General features: G+C 37.1%; 1 protein-coding gene across 3 annotated transcripts in view; it reads left to right on the top strand.

The window, feature by feature from the left end:
* The window catches only part of DEF8 (differentially expressed in FDCP 8 homolog), a 312159-nt gene that overhangs the window by 251966 nt on the left and 46276 nt on the right, over window positions 1-13917 (top strand). The window contains exon 7 of one of the 3 annotated variants that reach the window (XR_010859239.2): window positions 2562-2680. The exons of the other annotated variants lie outside the window; for them this stretch is intronic. The gene's annotated coding sequence lies outside the window, so the exon portion shown is untranslated. The remainder of the gene's footprint in view (window positions 1-2561; window positions 2681-13917) is intronic. 3 annotated transcript variants of the gene reach the window in all.

Genomic DNA, 13917 nt, shown 5'->3' with positions numbered 1-13917 from the left:
CAACTCAAATTTTAAATCTGTGGTACTGTATGGAGGTGAGACCTGGAAAGTGACCAAAGACATTACCACAGGGTTACAGACCTTTATAAATCATTGCATGAGGTACATTATGAGAATTTAGTGGCCAAAGACCATCTCAAGCAAGGACTTTTGGGAGGCCACAAGTCAACAGATGATGAGAAAATGGAGATGGATTGGGCGCACACAGAGAAGACCACAAGAAAATATCATAAGGCAGGCATTGAGCTGGAATCTTCAAGGCAATTGCAGGCAAGACAGACCGAGGATCACCTGGAAGAGAACCATAGACAGGGAGATAGCTGGAGTCAACAAGATATGGAGAGGGGTGAAACCATTGGCGGCAGATAGAACATCTGGAGAATTTTGTCGAGGCCCTTTGTTCCACTTAGGAATTAAAGGAATAAGTCGAGTGAACTTACTGGAAAAACTACTTTCTGTCTTCAAGGTTTATTCAGTTTCAAGAGGTGTGAAATTGAGAGATCCATATTCTTGAAGGAAAAAAAAACTGGCTTTTCTATCACAAATCGTGAACACTGGTCATCGACAGCAACAATGTGTGTGCATCAGCGTGATAAATCTGTGTAATCTCACATTACTGACTGTATCTAGGAGAGTGGAACAAGTAGATTTGAAACTGCCTGTAAGTTAATTTTCCTAAAGAAAAATCAGAATTCTGTGATATTTTTAAAAACTTCTTTTAAATGCAAGAACGTAATTCATTTAATGGATTGGAGGTAAATTAATCCAGTTTCATTGTATTTTTCAGTGGAATGTGTAAACAGTTTTCTCTTTTAATTATTTAATGTATCTATTTAATCCCATTAAATTGACATTTCGGGTTAAAACACAGTGAAAAGGTTCTGATTTTTCCGACTGGCGTCATGATTGACCAAATAATGATGTAGCCTACTGTATGGCTATACGAATGAAGTCAGCTGAGTGTAACAGAACGCCATGTTATAAGTGTCTTTGTGCCCTATCGTAGACTGAAGAACAATATCACATATACCTCGATAAACAAAAGCACTGAAAGTATTGTGATGTATTTCTCGATTATGATATTTATTTATTTATTTATTTATTTATTTATTTATTTATTTATTTATTTATTTATTTATTTATTTATTTATTTATTTATTTATTTATTTATTTATTTATTTATTTATTTATTTATTAGTGCCTTTTTACAGTGGCAAAGTTAGGGCTTAAGGCCCTCTCTTACACTATTATACTATTTCCCTATTTCTTTCTGCTATATAATATATGACTATCTTCTGTAGTTATGGATTTGAAAAGTTTCAATCTAATGGGTGAAAAGTATAATATTTATTACACCTAGTTGATAATAATAATAATAATAATAATTGAAGGTCCCCCCGGAATAAGGGTCTATGCCACAAAACTAAAATGTTCAGGAAACAGAAAAAACGTCTCAATAATGAGAAAATGAAATATATGTATTTTGAAATAAATCAGAATGCTTAAAGACCACTTGAAAACCGAATGATCACAAATTAACCTTATTTATGTAGTAAAAAAGCACTTTCTCATTTTGAAATCATGGAATAAGGGTCTAAACCACATTTTCACAGTTTAATACAGTGTTACTTATTGCGAGATGAATCACTTCAAATCACTATAGAATCCTCTGAATTCTTGAGACATATAGTCACACATATTCAGTAGGTTATTCTTTTTTCTTTCTTAATGGGCAATGTTGAGCCGTAGAGTTGTGGCAATTCTTGAGGGAGGAATAGTGGCTGATTCCGTTTGTTCTTGACACCTTTAACTGAGGTATATCTTTCCCGAGGAGCAATCAAATTGTGGCATCTTCGCATAAACACAGAAAACTTCAGTCACATTGCTTCAGTAACCTTGAATTTAGGGTCTTTGACCAACATTTCGCGTCTTTGAAGTCAGAACTCTGAGCAGACAGACTAAACATGTCTGGAAAAGTTCTTTTACATACCTGCAGTGAACTACTGTCACTACCTTTTGCTGGAACGTGGTATTCAAAAGAATCTTTCCGATGTGATTGGCATCTGTTCTCTGATTACACCTCCTTTTCGGTTCAGAGATTTTGAGGCACTTATTCACAAGAAACAAAGACTGCTCATTAAGGTCCATGGTATAGTAGCCTATTCTGTACACTACTCCTCCTTTTCACAGTCAGCGAGCTGAATACACCCATTCTTGTTACAGAACTCTGGATCATACATACAGCCCCGAAACAACGAAGAAGCAGAAAATTATTATAATGTTATACCCTATACCATTTTACCGTAATGATAATTAAATGATTGATTTGTATAATGCATTATGTATTAAACAATGGCCAAATTTATTCTAAGGACTTTCCTTAGCACAACATAACCTATTTATTATAGACCCTTATTCCACTCACCTGTTGTGGCCTCATTTTTGCTTCTTTTATAATGCCTTTCGTTATCTTATAAGCCTCACCCCTATTTTGTTTCTGTTTACGTTCATTATCCTTCCAGTTATCCATATTTAAATTAGTTTTTCTGGTTTTATTCAAGTTTTTTAACTGGTTGGACGAAACATTCAACACACTGGCAGCCATCTTGAATGAGTAGCATAGACCCTTCTTCCAGGCAAAGAAGTTTTTTAACAGAAAAATGACCTATTCCTGTTAAAGGTATGACTATCATAATTCGCATGCAATAACCTGAGATGATATAGACCCTTATTCAGCAAAAAACTCAACTTGCTGAAAAATGTGGCTTAGACCCTTCTTCCGAGGGGCCCTTCAATTATTATTATGGAAATATTCCCATTGCATTGGCACAGAATACATTAGATTCCACTTACATTTCAATTCATTTTTATTTTCTGGATGTATGTCAAGAATGCAAAAGACATGACCAAAAATTTAGGATGATTAGTTACAAGATGACAGAGAAGTCCAAGTCTGTAAGTGCTGCACTGCTAAACATGGCACAATTAAATCGGAAAATTGTGAGTGAAAGTGCATCTCTGCTCAATTGAGAGCACTAGAAACTTTCAGTTGTTCACAATAATATGGGTTGAACGTGAGTTTCAATGAAAGAGGATATAACTACTAATACTACACAAGTTTTCACTCTGTCCCTGATGGGGATGCTGAGCCTCCAAGACGGTATCACCATCTCTCTGGCCAGGAAAATTTTATACGATGAAGGAGATGCTCTGTGATGGTGAAAGGCTTGGTGGCTGTGGCCTATACTAGGATCTGTTCTGGGATTCACCTTGGTGCAAGAGAATGGAGAACCACAGAAAACCATTCTTAGGACAGCTAATGGTGGTATTTGAGCCCACGATCTCCTGAATGCAAGCTCACAGATGCGCTACTGTAACCGCACGGCCAACTCGCTCGGTAATCGGAGGTTCTGATACATAACTATGTTTATATGTAAGAATGCTATCTGTTTAACCACCAAATTAATTCAATTATTAACTTTACGGAGCGGCATAGTTTCATCCAGTAGTAGCGATAAGTTATAAATTTCTTGTAAAAATGCTCGTTCATTGTTCCCGTACCCTGTTCTAACTATACACTTGTCATTCAATTGGAGGCTCTTCAGAGACACTGATTAAAAGTGCGCAGAGCCTCCGCTCTGTAAACTACCATTCCATTAACGGGGCTAGTCGGAAGCACAGATGATATATATTTCATCATTACTAGAAAACAAAAATCCTAACTTAAATATGAGCAAAATTGAACTGTCTTTCCTGTACAACTTCCCTGAACTCCTGGCGCAGCATTTCAACTGATTGGTCGCTGCACGTATTTTTATGGGATTAGCAAAGTGAGCCTGCAGAGAAACTTAAATTTACGTGTCTAGCACAGGCAGATCGTCATTGCACAATGTATATATACGGATTTAGCATTGTTTGGGTTAGGGCGTTCTTGAAGCATCTTATGAGCGAACCCTTTTTGAAAGAAAGTGTTCCTCTTAGCTGTTATACTTTCAGTAAAATCTCTGGTCATATTTTGAGAGAAAATGCCTATGAATTAAATTACAATCATCTTTTGAAGTTGCATGTTTCCACTCAGTGGAACAGCTATTTTGGCATGCTGCATTCATTTCACTCCCAGACTGGTGCTGTGAAAACTGTTACAGAGAATGAAGGTGTCACTGATAAAATACTCAGTTATGATCAGGATGTTACTGGCATTTCTTAAGCCATTTAAGGAAGCCATAATTGATCTTGAAGGTGATGAGGAGCTGACTTTACATGTGGTCATTCGATGGATTTATGCTGTGAAAGCCGATCGTACCCTACAGGATGAGAATGAAGAGTTCCTTTTTTAAACTTTAATGCCAGTCTTCTCATATATTTAAGAGAAAATATTTTTTCATAGTAAAAGAATTTTCAGTATCTGATGCATTTGAAACAACTATGTTTATATGTAAGAATGCTATCTTTTAACCGCCAAAATAATTAAAGTATTAACTTTACTGAGTGGCATAGTTTCACGGAGTAATAGCAATAAGTTATAAATTTCCTGTAAAAATGCTCGTTCATTGTTCCCATACCATGTTCAAACTACACACTTGTCATTCAATTGGAGGTTTTCAACTAGAAAATGGGAGTCACTTTGTTACACAAAATTACAACTTTTTTAATTCCTAAATATCTCGCATGAAGTGAACTAAATGTAGGAGAACAGATGTCTGTCTTTGAGGCAGCTCAATAAATGTGTGCTGAAGATAAGATTCTGTGGTTTTTCTTCATTATAATTTATTATTTGTGATGAATTAGAATTTAGCATAAAATGTCGATAATTTGAAAATACGTATTTTCAGAACAGCTACACAACCAAAAAGACAAGTTCAGATCAACATAAGGAAGCAAAATTTGATGATTGGGCAGTAAATTCCGCAATGCTTACATGATGAGGTCAGTAGGTACTAGCAAGAAAGATTTATTAGTGACAAAAATATACTGCAGTGGTAAAAAAAATAATTCACAAAGGCATTTACCTGTGTAGCAAAAGTGCCTCCAGCGAGAGGGTCTTTAGTTGCTCAGGAAATTTAACCATCAAAAAACATTCACGTCTTGATACACAAGGACTTAATGACCTCATAGTAATACACACACATGGTAATGTGTCCATGCATCAATCCTGTTAGTGATGGGTTCTCACAGGGCTTGTATGCAGAAAGGTGAAATTTTTTCAGCAGAAATTATATATTTGTAGGAAGCATGGAATTAATGTTAGTTATTGAGGGAAAATTATGCTAACACTTTAATATATTCTTCAATGATTAATAAAGGCCTACAGTTCAGTTATACTTTTTTACATTTCTTTTGGCATTTTATTGGTATTATGTAAATACTTTCTTATAACCAATACATATTTATCTCTAGATTTTGAATTATTCCCTTGAACAAAACTAATGCAATAAACTGCCAAATTACACAAGAGTTGGTTTCTTTCTAAAATCATGCCCTTGTATGTGGAGATTTATATACAAGTTTTTTAACACATACTTTTTAGCATAAGAATTGGTTTTGATCACTACCAAACTGACATTGTCTTCCATTATAAATAGTTTGAAACAGTTAATCGCGCTCACTTCTGGTAATAATTCAACCATTACACTAGGATTTCCAGTAAATGGCATTATATAAGATCGTGCCATATTTCCAGGCTAACATTTTTTTCCACACAATGTTGTGTTCTACATCTCCTACCATCACCATTGCTTTTCCAACATAATTAATAATTTCTTCATTTCACTAGAAATACCAACAAGATCTTCCGAACAATTATTCGAATCGTTATTACTACTAGCAGAAATACTAATATCACTTAGAGATTCTTCTTTGATGTAGTCCCTTACTTTATTTTCAGTCGAACATCTCTTTCGTTTCACTATCGCCATTTATGTTTACCTCGTCAGCAGGTCAGGAAATGTATGTCAAGGAAAGGAAATAAGACATGTTTTAGGCCTAAGATTTCATGAATGCTGCTGGAAACCCTCCTGCCATGAGAATGCTGGAAAACATTTTCCACATAGATTACAATACCTGAGAAATTATTGGGTGATCGCGAAATGAATACTGCAGTTAAATGAGAATTTCTCTGGTGTGCCACTGAAGAGGTTAAATATTGGTATGCAAGAGAGCAAGCGGCAAAATTACGCTTCTAAACTGAGTGATTAAGTTTATAAATATTTGTTTTTGTGGGAAAGGGGTTCCTAAATTATTAAATGTATTTCAAACAGTTAAAATTATTTTTGAGACATTTATCACTTGTACCTACAGTATCTGCACTAAGTCTTCTGGTATGGCCTAGAGCAATTTTGTTACTTTCATTGATCTGTCTCTGTCTTATCCTTGGCTTTGACAATATGAAAGTGACTAAGGTACGTGCGATGCTAGTAATGCCATTCCTTACGCAGCCAGTCCCTGCTATGAATGGTGTGAAACTGTTGCTCATAGGGTCTGTTGGTGCATGCATTTCAGTGGGCTTGGCAGATTGATATGTAATAGCAACTTCTGGCTCGGTGAAGAAAGCAGCGGGAAACTACCTCACTCCTCATTTCCCTAGTATGCCTTTTCAGTGATGTCAAGGCCATCTATGACAGCTCATGGCAAAACTGTTGAGGATCCAACCAGCCTTCGGACTGATGACTAAACATACACCTACAGTATGTATCTCTTTCCTTCTAAACATCTTGAATAATTCCGTAGTATATTAAATTTATGGTTATACTTACATCAGTTGTATTATGTATATTTAAACATTGAAATATTTTATTCAGAGGGCATAGTTTTTATTATTTTGTCAGAGAGAAATATTACTTGTTAATTAGTTACATAAGACGTCTGTATAATGAAATCAATTTAAACATAACTTTGTAATGACTAGCATAGTACTAAGTGATCATTACTAAATAAAAGAATACTTGTGTTGACGAATCCTATATAAATTGAGGCAAATAATACCTTTCTTATTTGCATTCATGCAAGTCTCATATCAATACAATGAGCAACCAAAAATAAAATAAACTGCTACATTGATTCCTGGTCTAAAAAGCCAAGAATAACGTCCGAGAGGATTCATCGTGTCGACCACATGGCACCTCATCATCTGCAGGCCTTCAGGCTGAGCAGCGGTCGCTTGGTAGGCCATGGCCCTTTGGTGCTCTTGCGCCATGGGGTTTGGTTTTTGGTTTGCTACATTGACTATAGTGCAATTAAAACAATGTGTGTGTTCTGACAGCTCCCAGCGTGGTAGTAAGGAATGGCAGTTACTATGGCAACCAGTACATGCCTCCCGTTTAAGCCAATTCCAGCTAGATAAGCTCTCACCCTTTACCTACCCTCTCTGTCTTAAAGCTCCGTGAGGAGGCCGGTCTAAGTTCCACATTGCCAATTGTTATACTGTACCCGGGCCAGACTATATAACAGTGTCTGTTTTAAGTGATTTAAAAAAAAAAAAAATTATTTGGGAAACCAAAACAGCAAGAAGCCGAGTTACAGAGTTCCGCGAAGGAAAAATATATTTACAGTGGAGTAGCACAAGGCAAACATAAAAAGTAAGTGGAAGAACAATGAGGGAAAAACATCTAATGATAAAAATAGAGGAAAATATTAAAAACTAACAAAATAACAAGAGACACAACAATTAAGAACAAAACATAAAGGCAAAAGAAACTACGAGGAAAATTGAAGATTGAACGTAAAACGAAGAGAAGAACTTATAGCTAGGCACAGTAAGATAAATACAGATATACCACATAAGTAATGGTATAGTACAGTAAAAAATAAATAAATATTACATTATGTACAAAAGAGAAGACAGCAATCAGAAGGGAAAAAGGAATATGAAGAAAATGTACTAGGTTAAGTTAATTAAGAATCGATTAAAGGAGGCATACGAAGAAAAAACGTCCATGTTCCTGGCAGAAGATAAAGAGTTAAGGAGGGTTGGTATGCAGATAAATAAACTTCTTTGAACGAGAGAGAGGCAGGAATACGTAATATGAACATGTAAGGAAAAGAAGGATGCAGGTTCGGGAGAACGAAATAAACCGTTAACAGCGTTATATAGGGAATCTAAGGTCGGCTACTTTCCTGCGACTAGATAACAGGTGAAGGTGTAACTTATCTAGTATCTGATTACTGCTCAAGTTTCGACAATCAGATACTCTGGCTCTAACAATGACACAGATGAATGACTGCACACGGTCTATGTGATTCAGATTAGTGGGTGAAGAGGTAGACCAAATAGGAGATGCGAATTCAATAATCAGTAGGATGCAAGATGCATAGTAGGCTCGGAGGGCATGGACCGCTGATAAACCGTGAAGTTTATTACTTTAAATCGGTGATGTCAGAAAATCTATATAACAAACCGAGAAGTGACATTGCTCGTGAGGTTATCTTTTGTATATGGGGGACAAATAACAATTTGCTGTCAAACAACACTCCTTAGTCATTTTGTTCTGTTAGAGTTGGGAACGGGTTACCGAGGAGGGAGTATTTGCTGAGAATTGGGGATTTACGAAGCGTGATCGAAATAGAGGAACACTTGGTAGGATTAGGCTTAAGACACCATTTGGAGCACCATTCAGAGAGTGAGTTAAGCCCACTCTGGTAAGGAGTTTACGTCTGATAATGAATCGATTTGTTTGAATATTTTACAGTCATCTGCAAATAGTAGAATTTCACAGGGAACGGAGGATATAGTATTAATGAGATCGTCAATAAATAAGACAAAGAGAAGCGGACCTAGGACACAGCCCTGTGGGACGCCAGAATGTACCATAACAAGAGTCGAACTGAACCCATCAAGAACCACATGCTGAGTTCTGGTATTGAGGAAGCTCTGCAGGAGAGTTAGAAAGCGACCATGGATATTAAAACGTTCTGAGAGTTTATAGGAAAGAAGTGCGTGGACTACGGTATCAAAAGCCTTTGCAATATCAATGTAGCACACATCCAGCTGAGAACCGGCATTAAGAGCAGATGTTGCACGACGGAGAAGAACAGCCAGATTAGTTGGGCAGGAGCTACAAGAAAGAAAACCATGCTGCTGGGACGATATATAAGGAAATGTGAAAGAAAGAAGATGCTGACGGATGATCTTTTCACAGATGAGTGACAGGGTGGGTAACATAGAAATTGGACGATAGTTTATGACATCAGACCTCTTTCCACTTTTAAAACCGGAGTGATGTTAGTAATATTCCAGTCGTCAGGAAAGTAGCCGGCTAAGAAGCAACGGTTAAATATAACAGCAATGGGATGGGCAAGAGTCGTAGCGGTATTCTTAAGAAAGATAGGACTGAGACCATCTGGACCAGTAGGTTTATTTTCTGGCAGGGAGGAAAGTAAAGAATAGACTTCTGACTCAGAGGTGGAAAGATTACTGAGACTATGAGAAGGAACAGAATCAATACACGGAAAATCTGGGAACTGAACAGGTGAAACAAAATTGGACGCAAAGTAATCGTTGAAAATTTCCGGTCTATTACTACCACTGGCTAAATTATCACCCCAAGTCACTGTGTCTGGCACACGCTTTGTATTTTTCCTGCTGTTTATCAGAGACTAGAATCTTTTGCTATTATTTTTCACTTCTAGACAGGCAGAGTTTATGTAGTCCTGGTAATCCCATTTTAGAAGCTGTTTATGGTGTTTGCAAAGGTCAGAAAAAGTTTTATAGCTGGCTTCAGAAGGTGACATTTTCCAGTCTTTCCATGCTTTCATTTTATTAATTTCTGCAATTTTAGTGTCACTTTTCTTCCAAGGTGGGCATCTGGCAGATGTTTTACGAGTGGGAACAAGGTCACGGATCACAGCACAGGTCCAGTCATAGAACAGGTCCACTGCTTCTTGGACTTCACCCACTTGCAGCAAGTGCCAGGGTAGAAGAGAGAGGGTGTGATTGACAGCCTGCCAATCAACCTTTCTCCACGTGGGTACACAGTTCCTGGTATAGGGTCGATGACATTTCGGGGGGCCGAGGAGGTGCAATAGAGAATGTTGCCTCTACAGACATGTGGTTCGATTTAAAAATATTTCGTCTCGCAGAAATAACTGAAGGCTCAACGGAGCAGAGCAAGTAGTCAAGAAGACTATCCCCACAGGTGTTCTCAAGGACGTACTGTTGGAGGCCTAGGCCCGTAATATAATGGTAGAGGTACCACTTGTATAGACAAGAAATGTGTTTTTCCACCAATCAGTACTTAATTTATTGTAAATAGATTACACTAGTACCGGTTTCGGCCCTTACCGGCCATCATCAGCTAGTACATGATTAGTTTCCAGCCATTAGACAAAATCACAAGTTGTTATTGTATTAGACATCCGGATGTCTAATGGGAGATGGAAATGCAATATACAGTGGCATGAAGTTAAAATATCTGTGGTCAAAGGTAAAAAGTTACAATAAGTTAGAACATGAGTATACAGAACACATTAAAACACATGGGCCACAATATAAAACACTTAAAAAGTTTTAACACACTAAAATTCGGTATGTATAGGTTAGACAGTTATTAAAATTTAAGTTCACGTTGCTTAGATTCCATTCTTCTATCTTCTGTGTGGTTCTCTTGCTTCTGTGTTCTAACACAGCAAGCCTTCAGACGTATTGGTACAAGACCTCCACAACAATAATTACAACCACAAACGAACATAGATGAGAGAGGTGTCGCCACCAACAGCTTCTAAATTCAAACTCAAGACCTGCAATTTATTATATTTAAAAATTTTACTGGAGTACATCACGGTTGGATTATATAATACACAAAAAAAATTTCATGACAAAGGTCCATACCAATATGACACATATCAGCCTCAGAACATTCTCGAAGATTACTTCACACAGCTAAACCAACATGATATAGAAGCAAGAGAACAACACAGAAGATAGAAGAATGGAATCTAAGCAACGTGAACTTAAATTTTAATAAGTGTCTAACCTGTACATACCGAATTTTAGTGTGTTAAAATTTTTAAGACCGAGCTCGATAGCTGCAGTCGCTTAAGTGCGGGCAGTATGCAGTATTCGGGAGATAGTAGGTTCGAATCCCACTGTCGGCAGCCCTGAAAATGGTTTTCCGTGGTTTCCCATTTTTATACCTTTCCTGTCCCATCGTCGCCGTAAGACCTATTTGTGTCGGTGCAACGTAAAACAACTAGCAAAAAAAAACTTTTTAAGTGTTTTATATTGTGGCCCATGTGTTTTAATGTGTTCTGTATACTCATGTTCTAACTTATTGTAACTTTTTACCTTTGACCACAGATATTTTAACTTCATGCCACTGTATATTGCATTTCCATCCCCCATTAGACATCCGGATGTCTAACACAATAACAACTTGTGATTTTGTCTAATGGCTGGAAACTAATCATGTACTAGCTGATGATGGCCGCTAAGGGCCGAAACCGGTACTAGTGTAATCTATTTACAATAAATTAAGTATGCATTGGTGGAAAAACACATTTCTTGTCTATACATTGAATCTATCAATACGGAAAATGAAATTTATAAATAATAATACAAGATACCACTTGTCAAGGCTATTAGAAGGGACACCTTGCGCAGGGGAATTCCAAGATATAGAGAGATTAAAGTCGCCCAGTATAATTACATTAGGATTCAGATTAATGGCTTTCATTACAGAAGAGAGAAAATTTTCAGAATAATTGAGGGTTGATCGAGGTGGTCTGTAAAAATAAGCAAATAGATATTTGGAATGCTGAAATTTCACTTCTACCCAAATGGCTTCACAGTCACTACTTAAATCAGTACGTAGGTTAGCGTGCCATTTGGATTTAACGGCCAGGAGAACTCCCCCGCCCCGAGATTCACGGTCCATTCTGAAAATGGAAAACTCTTTGTAAAGAGGGATTTCTGTATCTGAAACAAAGTCAGTTAACCAACTTTCAGAGAAGGTGACAATATCGAAAGAAGATAGTTCTTGTAGGTAGAGCCCATAGTCAGTAATTTTGTTTTTAAGAGAGCAGATATTCTGATGGTAAACTGAGATCGCACTATCCGCCGCAGGTCCTGGGTTTATCTCCATATCTCCAGCTAACAGTAGGAATGTCAACAACAGACTTAAAGTAGACCGAGTAGAAAACCGAGATAATTTACTGGAGGCTGGAATCGAAGCCGGTGCTACAAGAATGCAAGGGAGGTTTGCAGTCGGCAGTGAAGGAAAATGAAACTCACGAACAGGAGTCAACCAGTTTTCAACCTGAGGTATATTCAATCTTGAGACGGCGAGTCATATACTCCCGGCAAGGAACGCATGGGTACGCCAGCAGCCGCCGTAGCCCATGGAATATAAACAAAGCTGTTTAAATTGTACAGAATTACTTCCGAGCACTTCACGACACAAGGAATCACTGGCTGGATCGTCTAGATGAACATCACTATATTCTTTTGAGCACACTACTTGTTTTGACACCAAAACTCCTAAAAGAACACAGAGGAAAAACATACAGTTACTCTCACTTGCTGCCATCTTGAAATTTTATCTGTATAGTGTGTTTTTTGAAATCAGCTAAATATTTATAGTGCTATTGTGTTCATTTTAATAAGTTAATAAGTGTATCATTATCAAGACTGGCATTTTAGTGCAGTGTAAATTTTACATAGTATAATATTCATAAAATGTAATTTCAGATTTTTCTCCAAAATTGGTAATACAGTTTTTCCGGTTTTAGCCTTAAGTCACCAAAATTGGAAAATGAAAAGTTAATAGTTAAATTGAAGTACAACAGGTGTTACTAGCACCGTTCCAAATTATGATTTTTTTGTTTCTTAAAATATTAATTATACATTATTATTATTATTATTATTATTATTATTATTATTATTATTATTTCTTTGCTTCCTTCTCATTAAAGTGGATGGGCTTCGATTTTTGGAATTTTGGACAATGCATGTGAGATTTTAGAAATTAAGAATCACGACCTGTGGTTAGAATGCCTTGCTTCGGATTTCAATAAAAATAGGTCCCATAACTAATGATCGCAAGTTTAAAGGCGCTCGATATGACAAAGTGAAAGATGGGCTTTTACCTATCACAATTCACGTTGCAGTTATAGCCAATGCCTATGGCAGGTTACGAGCTATTTCCCTTCTTTACGTATACAAAAATTATCTTATATATTTCTCTCATCCTCACCCGGATTTGAACCCAGAATGTTCAGCAGAATGTACCTAAAAATGAAATCCATCGTCTGGAGATAGACTGATAAAAGCCTGTGAGGGAGGGAAATTACGAGTATGTCTTACGATATTTGAACTGATAAAATTACTGCTGAGCCACCTTGGAATAATAGCAACAATATCTAATGTTATTCTAACGCTTTCATGATCCCCATACATGGATATTATTTTCTCAGCATGTAGAACAGTTCAAGAGGCTTTCATTGCAGTTGTAGTAACTCTAGCCATATCATGTGGCAACACAGCACTCCCGCTCCTTTGCTCGGTGTCACGTGCTGCAAGCTGTCGGAACATGCACGTTGTTTTAATAGGACTATAGTGTAATAAGAAGAAGAAAGCAACCAAGCAAGCTAGCTAGCTAGTTAACCTGCAACCTGCCCAAGTTGAGCTGAGCTTGACCTGGAAAGGAGAACAGCTGTTGTTTAGATGCGACTAACTAGCTTGCCTGCTCTCCAGGCAAGCATTGGCAAGTTAAAAGCAGAATGTGTACACCTCTGACATGCACCAAAACTTATAATATTACATTTTCCTGGGAAACTGTTAGAGTTAGGAAGAAAATGCATAGGTTCATTTTTGTAGCAATGTAAATTCTAAATTCATTGATAGGCTCCATTTTTAATCAGACCAACCATTTCGGCAGCATATGCACTTTTAAGGGTCACAGGCATACATTTTCTTCTGTCCTGTTT

Source organism: Anabrus simplex, chromosome 2 (assembly GCF_040414725.1).
Source record: "Anabrus simplex isolate iqAnaSimp1 chromosome 2, ASM4041472v1, whole genome shotgun sequence".
Lineage (NCBI taxonomy): Eukaryota > Metazoa > Arthropoda > Insecta > Orthoptera > Tettigoniidae > Anabrus > Anabrus simplex.
This window is presented reverse-complemented; position numbering and strand designations above follow the sequence as displayed.